A 13,402-nucleotide genomic window follows, 5' to 3' on the forward strand; every position below is an offset into this window, starting at 1 on the left:
CTAGAGACTCACTCACCTTAATATTTAGACAGACAGTATTATTTGCATGCTTCTGATACACAGTGAATTTTCCTAAGATGAAATTTACTGGGTAGAAAGAAGACTGCACTTCGTTTTATTCAGAATATTAGTAAGTGTTGGTCACCATTTCAGAAAAGCACAACACTTAAGTTAACCCCAAAACAAGTCCATCTATGTGGACTGTAGTTAATAGTAAAATTATAATAATATTCTTTCATGAATTGTAACAAATATACCACACTAACGCAAAGTGTTAATATTGGAGGAGAGTATATGGGAACACTGTATTTTCTGCATGATTTTCCGTCAACCTACAACTTCTCTAATAAAAAACTATAAAATAAGATAAAAAATCAGCAGACACATACACCTTCCCTTGAGCTCACATTCTTCTCCAGAATTTGCCCCATTCTTTGCTCTTCTTCACACCGTATCTCCTGCGAATAGTTGCCTGTAATTGCTGTCTCCACATGCTTCTTCCCATTCTCTTCTTAATCCCCAACATTTGGGTTCAACCCCAGCACTCTGCTGAAATGGCTCTTTACAAAGATGACAAACAAACTCCAACTTTGCCAACTCCACTGGCGAAATCTCTGACCTCATCTTCCTCCACCTCTTAGCAGCATTTGGCACACTTGACCACTCCTTCCTTCTTGAAATATTTTCTTTGCTAGGCTTCCAGAAACCCAAATTCTCCTCCTTTTCATCCTATATCAGGTGACTCACTCACTCACACTCAGTTTCCCATTCCGGCTTCTCCTCCCCTGCCCGACCTCCAAATGCTCAAGCATTTGAGGCGTTGGTCTGATCCTCTCCTCAAATTCTCTCTACACTCTCTCCTGAGGGCATGTCATCCAGACCCTGGCTTTACGTATCTTCTGTAGGCTGATGTCATTCAAGTTCATTCTCCAGCTCTGACTTCATCCCTGAGCTTATATATCTAATTGCCTATTTGACACCTCCCCTTGATGTCACACAGACACCTCAAACAAACGTGACCAAGACAGGAGCTTTCAGTTCCTCCCCTCCTCAAACCTGTTCCTTCCTCAGTCTCCCCTACAGTTGGTAATAGCAGTAGCTCAGGCTGAAACCTTAGAAGTCACACTTGATTCTTTTTTGCCTCAATTCCACATCCCATCCATCAGCAAATGCTATCATCTCTACCTCCACAATATATCCAGAATGAATCCAGTTACTTCTCAGCATCTCCACTTCTACCAGCCTAGTCCAAAGCAACACCACCTCTCATCTGGACTTCTGCAACAGTCCCTTAGGCTGCCCTTTACCACCAACCCTCCATTGTTTATCCTCCTCTCAGCAATCAGAATGATCTTTTGGAAGTATAAATCAGTTCCATCATTCCCATGCTAAAAGCTCCAAAGGCCTCCAATTATCTATTTTTCTTCTGTTACTCATGCTTTGGGTGTCAAGTCTAAGAAACCACTGCCTAACAGAAGATCCTGAATATGCTTCCCTATATTTTCTTTTAGGAGTTTGATGGTTTTAGCTCTTGTATTCTGGGTGTTTTTTTGTTTTTTTTTTTTTTTTTTTCCTTTCCATTTTGAGTTGATTTATGTATATGGTGTGAGTTAGGGGTCTTCTTCTTTTTCTTTTTCTTTTCTTTTCTTTTCTTTTTTTTTTTTTAACAGAGGGAGATTCAGTTTTCCTGGCACCATTTGTTGAAAAGTCTATTGTTTTCCAATTGAGTAGTCTTTGCCACCTTGTCACAAATCAGTTGGCCATAAATGTGAGAGTTGATTTCTGAGCTTTCAATGCAATTCCATTAATCTATGTCTGTCCTTGTGCCAGTACTATGCTGTTTTGATTACTGGTCTTTGCAATAAATTTTAAGATTGAGAATTCTCAGTCTCCCAACTTCACTCTTCTTTTTCAAGATGGCTTTAGCTATTTAGGGCCCCTTACTCTTCCATATAAATTTGTTGATTGGCTTTTCCATTATGCAAAGAAGGTTGTTGGAATTTTCATTGGGATTGCATTGAACCTATAAATTGTTTTAGGTAGGATTGACATCTTAATGATATTAGTCTTCTAATCCAAGAAAACACAATGAAATTCCATTTATTTAGTTCTTCTTTAATTTCTTTAGCAATGTTTTGTAGCTCTCTGTGTACAAGTTCTTTACATCCTTGATTATATTTACTCCACAATGATGTTCATACAGCATTATTCAAAATTGCCAAAAGATGGGGGAAACCCAAGTGTCTGTCAACCAATGAATGAATAAATAAAATGTGGTGTATACATACAATGGGATATTATTTAGCCATAAAAAGGAATGAAGTCCTGATATATGTGACAACATGGATGAACCTAGAAGACATCATGATGAATGAAATAAGCCAGACATAAAAGGACAAATATTGTATGATCTCACTGGTTTGAAACAATTAGAATAAGCAAACTCATAGAGTTAGAATCTAGAATATAGGTTGCCAGGGGATGGAGTGGGCAGAGGAAATGGGAAGTAAAGGTTTAAAATGTGTAGGGTTCCTATTTGGATTGGGTAGAAATGTTTTGATAGTGGATGGTGGTAATGGTAGTATAACATTGTGAAGGTAATTAACAGTACTAAAATATATATCTAAATATGATTAAAAGGAGAAATGTTAGACTGTATGTATAGTAACAGAATAAAAATTAAGAAAAATAAACTGTGGAACTACACTACACAGTGAACCCTAAGTTAAACCAGGAACTTTAATTAATATTACAATTATGAAAACATGCTATCATCAATTGTAACAAATGTTTCACACCAAAGCAAGATGTTGGTGGAAGGGTGGTATATGCAAATCCTGTGTATTAGTCATGATTGCTCTGTAAATTCACAACTTCTCTAGTAAATATATATATATATATAAACATTTTTTAAAAGCTCCCAAGGCTTTCTTTTGTACAGTCTGCTTTGCTACAGTGTATGTTTCTTTGTTGGAGGGAGAAAAACAAGCCACCTAGAGGTCTATACTTACTAGCATCTCTCAGCAATTTTATGTCTTTTATTGTGGTCATGCCCTAGCAGACACATATGGAATATATATTATTGTCATAAAACACTTACCTCCTTACCTTTTATTTCTTCTTTATATTTGCAGTTATGGGGTTATAGCGATTTTTTTAAAATTTTGTGTATGGAGAGTAGGTTATATAATCTATTTTATTTCAGGATAGTAAAAGGGAATTACCAAATATTTGTCTTAAAAAAAACAACTTTGGGTGTGGTAAGGTTGAGAATCACATGCCTAGAGAATGATCCTCAGCCATCTGACTAGTTCCCCAGCCTAATGATAAGGCAAAGCCTTCACCTTCTACTTGTAAAATAAACCAAGATTTGTTCATCCTTTGGAAAACGGATAAATTATATGCTAGAATCAGAAAGCCATCATTATAAAAAGGATGCTGTTAGCATCCTCTCTTTTTCTTTCTGAAGAGCAAATAGAAGTAGCAGATTGGCAAATGCTGCTTATTCTATAAAAAGGGAGACTGGGGTTCATTAGGCCAACAAACATCTCTCCAGCACCAACCTTCATTAATAAAGATGCCTTTATTCTCTTCCATATTGGCTTAATTCCAACTTATTTTTTGCAATTTTGCTCAAGTCCCTCTCCTGCCATGATGCCCTTCCTAGGAAGCTGTAGGTATGGCAAAACCATGTTCCACTGAACTCACTGGTGGTTCCGTACACACCAGTTTGTACACTAGCTGGCTCTGTTCTCCCTTTCCCTTTATAACTTATCTTCTTGGCTTGATTCTAAGCTATTTAAATTAGGAAATGTGTATTATGTTCCTTTATAGCTTTCAAAATATCTGCCAAGTAGTGGACAGTCAAGAAATATTTGCTGATGAAGAGATCGCAGTTCTAATGATATTTCCCTGATCAACAAACACATTGCTTCTAAACAGACCCCTAATTCCTATTCCAAAATTTACTTAGCAGTGTTGCTGATATCTGTTTCTCTTAGGAGCACCAGGCAGCTTCAGAGAAGGCAACTGACTCACTTGTGGCTGGTGGGAGAGCAAGGGAAGGAGAGAAATTGCTAGATATGAGCTGAGGCAGAGCGTGGGCATACATGCTGTCCGGAGTCTAAAACAGCTTCACACATGCAGTCTAGAAGGTGAGAGCGTGTTCCCAATTGCCTAGAAGAGTCCTGGATTTTGCCTCTTGTCTCAGCATCATTCTTATTTTCACAAACGTTCATTCTTAAAAGTGTCTGGGTGTGGATGTTTCTTGATGTTGCCCATGGATGCACAGGCAGGTGTACTGCATGAGTAAGGCTGGCAGGTGAGGGCTGCAGGTGAGAGCTGTGGTGCATGGAGGCTGCCTGGCAGGTCTAAAGGAGTTCCTGCCTCCGCAGCCACTAGACTGGTTGGGCCTGACCTTGTGAGATCTTTGGATGTGTCAAGAGAAGGCAGAAATTGGACTTTCAAAGGTTAGGAACTAATTATATGAAAAGATTTTTTTTTTTTTAGTTATAAACACAACATGGCCCAATTTGGCCTGAAGCTGCTAGTTTGAAACCTCTTCTCTGAAAGGGACTCTCTAGATCCAGGTTCTTGTAGCCCTGAAGATATCTCCATTTTATGAGGGAAAATAATGAACAGAGGTGGGAGGTGAGGGTCTGATCTTGGCTTTATCCACAAGCTATGTGACTTTGGGAAAATCTCCAAGAGCTTGTGCTGTCTCCCCTGTGGAATGAGAAACATGGAGTAGGAGCCACCTAGATGCCCAGTCATCTGTGAGATTCCATCATGCTCTAATGCTGGCATTAACCCTTCTTTTTGTTTCTAACTCATATATCGCCCATCTTGAGTATCCTGAAAGGGGGTTAGTTATTCATATTTTCTATTTCTTAACAAATGAAATTCATTCCCCTACATATTTTATTAAATGTCTGGTTCCTAATAGATATACTGTTAAAACCATTGAGTAGTACTAAAATATTACCTCAAAGCAGAATGCACAATCATACTAATTTTTGGTCCAAGATTTGAATACCTCTTTCTTTTTATGTATAATTACTGTTACTGAAATTTAAGCATAAGTAAAATTTTGAATAAAATGCATTAGATTCTCTGCTGAATTTGAGTTTGGTGGTAGGATTATAGGTGTGGGTAATTTTTTTCATTTCTCTGTTCTACTTTTCAAATATGACTATGTGGCTTTCGTAGTAAAAAATGTTTATATAAAATGATCATTACAGAAAAGTGAATAGAAAAAGAACTGTAAAGGATACACAGTAAACCATGAGTGATGACTGATTACCTTTGTTGAAGAAAATGAGACGGGAGAGAGGGGGAGTAGGGGCAATATAAATTAGCCAGCTATATACTTTTGCATTGTATTAATTTGAAATTTTTATAGAGAACATTTATTCATGCATTATTTATGCACCTAAAATGAATTACTTAAATATTAAAATGATTTATTCACCTTGTATTTAGAGAGACTGAGTCTTCCTTGATTGTAGACTGTTTTGTCAGCTTCATGCCAAGCAAAACCTTTATGTAACTGGCCCATTCTCTGCATTGTATTGAAGACAGGATGGAGAAAATTATGCAACTCGCCCAAAGTAACAAAGAATGTTAGAGGTAAGGTCTGGGCTAAAACCCAATTCTGTCTCTGCATAGTCTGGAGCATTTTTTTTTTTTTTAATTTGGTACTGTATTAACATGCATTTTCTTTACAATTTTTTCATTCCTTTGTCATTAAGTCCATAAATATTCTTCTTCAGATATGAGTGTGAGGGGCACATCAATTTCCTAACACTTATGTTGTTCAGAAAAGAACATACCTAGAGAAACATTTTCTTTTCTTCTTCTTTTCTTTCCTTTTTTTTTTGGGGGGGGGGGGCATATAGACACCAGCTGCTGGATTATCCTCTGAATATTTTCCATAAGTTGCCTCCTTGCACAAGTCCAACACATACTACATATCTGTTTGTGAAGCCAAGTTTAGTACATACCTGACATTTGTCCTTCAGGTCCCCCAAGAGTCTGGAATCACTATCCCATCCCCCACTGGAAAAAGCTTTCATTTTTTTTCAAGCAGTCTGTTTCCTGCTCAAACCCTGCCAAAAAATGTCATCTAGCCTTTCTTCTTTTAAAAGGTACACAAGAATCTCTGTCTTCACATTTCTTATCTTCAGTGTAGAATCAAAGATAAATCTTTCTTGGGCTGTTTTTCCCTTTAAGAATAAGTACTGGTATGAACAGATGAGTAGAAAAATCAGGACAAAAATTAAATGAATAATGGAGGGGGTGGAGGAGGGATAGGGTATTTTGAGTATTCATTTTTACTTTTATTTTTATTCTTTTTTTTTTTTTGGAGTAATGAAAATGTCCAAAAATTGATTGTGGTGACGAATGCACATCTCTATGATGGTACTATGAACAATTGATTGTACACTGTGGATGACTGTATGGTATATGGATATATCTCAATAAAACTGAATTTTAAAAAAAGAATATATACTGTCCTTTAGCTTGGGGGCCTGGGACAGTACCATAGCCAAATCATCACTACAGAGATTTGAAGAGTAGGACAGATATCCAGTATTTTTTCCTTTAAAAAAAATATAGACTCAGACTTGCATTTCATTTCCCTCCCTTGCAGCCATTAGGATGGTTGTATCTTCACTCCATGGTACCTGTTGCACTTTTGTCTGTAAACGCAGTTTGGGCTTTGGCCCTTTCTGGGTGAAATGAGTAGTAATTTTTTAAAATTGCACTTGTGAATGTAATTAATAGCACAGAATTATATATTTGACTGTGGTTAAAAGGGGAGATTTTATATTGTATATATGTTACTAAAATAAAAATCAACACAAACAGGACTGTCCAACACCAATAGGGAACTCTCGTGGAAACCATGGATTATAGTTAATAACACAATTATAACAATATAATTGTAACAAAGGTGCCTGTTCCAGTTTGCTAATGTTGCCATGTTGCAAAATACCAGAAATGGATTGGCTTTTATAAAAGGGGTTTATTTGGTCACAAAGTTACAGTCTTAAGGCCATAAAATGTCCAAGGTAAGGCATCAACAAAGGGTACCTTCACTGGAGAAAGGTCATTGGCATCCAGAAAGCTTCTGTTAGCTGGGAAGGCACGTGGTTGGTGTCCACCTGCTCCCATGTTGTGTTTCAAAACGGCATTCTCTAAAATGTTGTTATTGGGCATTTTGTCCTCTCTTAGCTGCAGCTGCTCTCCAAAATGTCACTCTCAGTTGCCCTCTGGTCCTTCTGTCTGTGAACCCCTTTATAGGACTACAGTGATCCAATTAATACCCACCCTGAATGGGCAGGGTAACACCCCCATGGAAACTATCCAATCAAATGTTTCACTCACAGTTGATTGAGTCACATCTCCATGGAAACACTCAATCCAAGAATCTCAATCTAATCAACACTAATATGTCTGCCCCCACAAGACTGCATCAAAGAATATGGCTTTTTCTGGGGGACATAATATATACAAACTGGCACACACTAATGCAAGGTGATAATAATGGGGGGGGGGGGTATTTTCTGCACAACTTTCTGTAAACCCAAAACTTCTCTAATAAAAACACACATCAAAAATACCTGCTGGCAGGAAGTTTACAATCTGCCTTCAATGATTCCCTCGTTTGAAAGATAGAGGCCCCTCCTGCTGGTTTGCTCTGGTTCCTTCTCTCCTTCCTCTATTTCTTCCTTTCTTATCTTCCTTGTTTCTTCTCCTGCAGCTGCTACTTCGAAATCATCCCCTCCCTTCCCTCCTGTACTCTTGCCCTTTCGTGGGCTGCTTCATTAGCAGGCACTGGTGACTTCTCTACCTGCTGTGTTTCAACTTGTTTTGGGTCTGGACAGGTGAGAGTGCCTCCACCTCCTTCTCCCTTGTTATTTGCCTCCAGCCCCAGGGCAAGTGCTTCTCTTCTGTGCAACTGTTGCACCATCGTGGCTTCCCACAATCGCTACCTTTGTACTCAGAATCCCAGCATCTGAAACCTCAGAGCAGCCTGCATGCCACACTAATTCCGCCTGTGTGGATTACAATATTGCAATGATCCACAGAGATCTCTGTGGCCACCGCAGGAAAGTTTCTGTTTTGAAGTCTAACATTCAGTAGTTATCAGAATAGTCCTACTTAGGAACAGGACACCAAACAAATTTATAAATGTATATCCTTTCTTTCTGGAGTTCCATAATCTGGAATCATATCAGAATTATATCTGAATCCTTTAGGGGGGATTGAAAACACATTCACAAAGAACTCTGATAATTAGAGTTTCTGGTCTGAAATTTCAGTGGAGGCTGGAGTCCATTCATACCAGAATCAACTGTTAAAATTTTAGGAACTTTGCAATGACATTATGTTGGTAGTTTGAAATTGAGGACAAGGATGGGAGAATATTTATACTACCAAATTGACAAACACCATTAATCAGCAACTTCTTTCTTCCTGGAGAGTCAGTAAACATTTACCAGTATATATTATTGGCAGGGCTCTTTCTTCCTACTATCTGATCTCTTCTGTTTCTGACACGTAAGCAAAAACAACCATCCTGCAAAAATGGAGTTCCTAGTAATGGATGTGGTATTTCTCCTGTTTTGTTTCCGTAGTTTGCTTCATATTTTCTTTTTTATACCCAGACCTTCCATTATAGCCAGTGGTCGAGGTTAACTGGGCTACTGCTTTAAATAAGGGAAAGTAATTCCACTGTGTCTAAGCTGCTTGGGAACCTGATTCTACAGCTTCTGCCTTTATCATGTCTCCCTTCAACCCTCCCAGCATCTAGTTGACTCTTCTCTTCTCTGACATTTTCTGATATTTCCACAGAAGTCTCATCAATGTGATTTCATCCCTAGGAGAAATCATTTTGTGAAACTCCATGTCTTAGTTTGTCAGAACTGCAGTATCAAAGTTCCACAGAGCAGTTGGCTTAAACAACAGAAATTTGTTGTCTCACAGTTCTGGAGGCTAGAAGTACAAAATCAAGGTGTTGGTAGGGCCACACTTCCTCTTAAAGGGAAGAATTCTTTCCAGGCCTGTTTCCCAGTATCTGGTGGGTGGCCAGCAGCAACCCATGGTGTCCTTTGGCTTGTGGCAGCATAATTTGATCTCCGCCTATCACATAGCCATTTTCTCTCTGTCTGCTACAGACTGTGTCTAAATTTCCTTTGCTCATAAGAACAGCAGACATATTGGGGTAAGTGCCCACCCTAATCCAGTTTGACCTCATGTGAACTAATAACCATCTTCAAATACCCTATTTCCAAATAGGGTCACATTCATGTGACCGGGGGTGGGACTTCCACATCTCTTTTAGGGTAACAGAATTCAACCCATAGCCCCCAGGGTGAGTGTAAAAGAATTCAAAGTGCTGTGACACCAAGAGATAATGTCCCCAAAGAACTAATCAGATGCTTAATGGAGACTAGAGCTCAGGTCTCTTAAAACCTAAACCCAGAATTCTCAGTTTTGCTAATTTTGATGCTGAAGTGCTTGCAATTCATTCTGCTTTAACTTTCTAGAACTTAGGTCACGTGGTGTTAAAAACCTTACTCAAAAAGTTCAAGGAAAATAAAAAGAAGAAGAAAGAAATGAGAAGTCATTGGTTCACATCACCTCATGTAGGCATGGGAAGGGTTGGATTCAGGTTTGCAAATAAGGTCATCAGGAATCTTTTCTCCATCTTCTGGTTCCGTCTCTCCTTCCTCTTTACTGTGCGTGTGCCTTCCTTCTCAAGCAGGCTCTCCCATGTGATGGTAAACACAGGAGCACCTAGCTTATAGCCTACAAGTTGACCAAGACCAATAAAATGAAGCAAAAGTCTCAGGAAGGTTCTGCCTGGTTTAGCACAGGCCAAGTGCCTCACTCCTAGAGTTGTGGGATAGGGTCAACCACGTCCATGCCACAAAGGAAAAATGGGGTGCTGTTATCGAAGACTGGAGAAGAAATACTGGGTAGGCAAGCACAACAGAGATCTAGCAGAGCCCCTAATAGAGAATAAAGAAAAGTTGTGCCTGCCATTTACACTGCTGCACTCATGAAAAGAGATGTTTTCCAACCCAAGGAGTCCTGCTTGCTACGGCTGCCATAACCAAGTATCACAAACTGGGTGGCTTAAAACTACAGAAATTGTTGGCTCATAGTTCAGGAGGCTAGGAATCAGGGTATCCACAGGGCTGTGCTTCCTCTGAAACCTGTAGGCTGGAGTCTGTTCCATGCCTCCCTCTTGGCTTCTGGTGGTGGCCAGCCATCTACAGCCTTCTCTGCCTCAGTTGTCACATGGCATTCTTCCCTCATTCTGTGTCCAATTTTCCTCTTCTTATAAGGACATCAGTCATACTGAATTAAGGGCCACCCTACTCCACTATGACTTCATTTTAACTTGTCTAATTCCATCTGTAACTACCCTATATTTCCAAATGAGGTCATATCCTGAAGTACCGGAGACTAGAACTTCAACATATCTTTTTGGAGGACGTAAATCAATTCAAAATGTGCCATGTCTTCCAGCTTCCTGGAGCACAAGAAGCCAGGAAGAAAATTCCAGAAGGAGTCAATTAGCCTGGTGAAGGCATGAATGTTGGCAGAGGGAAAACTGACACCCTCCCAGTTTCTCAAAGGCAGAGGAGTCAATGGCAAACAGGAGCCGTCTTAACTCTTGACACTTTAGCTGAAAAATACATTCTTCCAAGTGTCTTTTTTTCCTTCAAATATCTCACTCCTTCATTTTTCAAAATAGAGTAATTTTGCTGAAAATGGACAAAGCAGTGGTCTTGGACTGACAGGCTGATGAAACAGATGACTGTATGGGTCTCTCCTATTTCTAATTTCCGTGGTTTTTAAGAGCACAGGCTGTTGACACAGAACAATACCAGTGTGATGACTGCTTGGAATATAGAAGTTAAATGTGTCCAGAGGTCTAAAAAGCTGCCTGCCACCATTCACCTCCTGCCCCAAACCAGTGTATTCTCTATAATCTGATCTTTCTTTTGGTCTATCTTTCCGCTGAATGGGCTGCCCCTCTCCTATGTAATTTGAGCATCAAGTATGCATCATAGCCCATCCTTAAGCACAGTGTTCTCACAGGACCAAATAATAGAAAACAAGAAAAAATACTGTTAAAAAGAGATCCAAAGTGTGGTATATACGTGTGGGAATGGAATGTCTTCCTCGAGGCGCCCAGAGCAGTGGTTTTCCTGAAGTAACTCCAAAATCTACAGAATCAGAAACTCTGGAGGTGAGCCCAGCAGTCTGTGTTTGAACAAGCCCTTTAGGTGATGCAAGCTAAGGTTTCAGAACCATTGTGATTTTATCTTTTAACTTCCCTAAGCCTCAACTTCATCATCTCTAATATGTACATGACACCTATCTAGTAAGGCTTTTACAGCGATTAAACTTGACTAAAATTATTATTATTATTCATAAATATTCATATGATATATGAATATATAATAAGAATACATGTGAAATTTCTTTGATATATGTGTGTGGATATATACATATATATATGCACTTATGTATACATAGATTATATACGCTTAAACATATACATAGATGTATATGCACTTACACACATACATAGATGTATATGTACCTAGAGATGACAGTAGAAGTGCATAGAAGTGGCAGACATAGGGAATCATTAAGTAACTGCACAAAAGAATCAAATTCTGGATGAAATATGCCTATAAAATGATTAGCGCTGTGTCTAACCCCTTGGCAGCTGCTTAATAAATGGAACCAACTACCACCACTGCTGCCATTACTGAATTCATTTATCAAATTTACATTTTAAAAGAGTTGGGAAAAGTGAAATAATATATTTCAGTTCCAGAAACTATTTTCCCACAATAAGACAGAGCTTGATTTAAGTGTCATTCAGCTCAGAGGAAGGGGAATGAGCACCAATATTTTACAAATACCTTTTCCCAAATAGAAATAATCCTGTTTCCATTCAGTCTTAGGAGTTTTTTAATCTGTGAATTAGTTTCCAATTGTCTGTTAACTCCCAACAGAATCCCATAAAATAAGTGAAAATCTTCTGCCAACATTGACTTCCCTTCCATCACCAAATCTAAGGGAGAAACTTCTTTCATTAGTAGACTTCTACATTCTGGCTATATTTGTTTCAAATTTCACAGCCACAGCCAAAAGGGATGCAAGGAGGAAGGCCGGAATGACAATGAGATCCTCATTCGATTTCAATCAGCTACCAGGGAATTTATCTTTCAGAGATGCCGCATCCTACAGACTCCAGCTACTCATGAGGGAATCTCTTTCTTTTTTTTCTCTGGGAAGAAACAGAACTTTTACTTGCTTAGTGATTTGTAGACTCTTGAAAGACTGTTGTGAGAATGGAAGAGAATTCAACTCAAGTGACCTCAGAACAAGGAGCAACGAATTGGGATTTTTTTTCTATTCCTTTCATCTCAGACAACTCTCTTTATTTGAAGCACAAAATATATAAGCCACAGAGAAAGTGGATACAAAGTCCAGAGCAACAGTTATCAAATTTAGTGAGATTCTGGTTCAGCAAGCACAGGAGCTTAGTCATCTGTATTTTTTACCAGGCCCCAGTGGTTCTAATTCAGGTCTGAAAATCAAGTTTTTTAACAACATGGGAAGGGGGAGATGGGTTTGGCAGGGGGTTTTGGTGTTTGGTGTTTGTTTTTTTTTACCCTTTTTTTAATTAGAGAAGTTATGGATTTACAGAACAATCATGCATAAAATACAGGATTGCCATATACCACCCCATTATGAACACCTTGCATTAGTGTGGAGCATTTGTTACAATCCATGAAAGCACATTTTTATATTGTAAGGATGGCAGGGTTTTGAATCAGATAAATATGGATTCAAATTTCAGCTGGCTGGTGGAACTTGGATAGGAAAACCTGCTCTGTCTCTTGAGGCTGAATTAAAATAGAATTAATAATGACATCTACCTCAGTTATTGTTCTCACAATTATATGAGAATACATGCCACGTGCCTAGCACATAGTTTGAGTTCATTCAATACATGTCTCCTTTCAGGGATCTTTAGGAATACATCTTTAAGCATGAAGCAATGCTAAGAAGACACACACATTTCCTTTCTCTCATTTTCCAAATGCATAATGAAAATAGATATTCATAACATGCTGCTAACTTTTACTCTTGTACTATTTGCACTACTGTCTTGTATTGTTATTTAATGGTTAATGTGTATGTGTGTGTGTATGATTAGGTGTTCGTGTGCATGAGTGGGTTTTTTCTCTACCACCAGGCTGCAAACTGTTGGGGAGCAGAGTATTTTTGCTGCCTTCTCAGAAATACATAACACAGCTCTCTGCACATAGAAGATTCTCAATAAATATATTCTCAGTTAACA

This window comes from Choloepus didactylus, chromosome 9 (assembly GCF_015220235.1).
Source record: "Choloepus didactylus isolate mChoDid1 chromosome 9, mChoDid1.pri, whole genome shotgun sequence".
In the NCBI taxonomy this organism is placed as follows: Eukaryota; Metazoa; Chordata; class Mammalia; order Pilosa; family Megalonychidae; genus Choloepus; species Choloepus didactylus.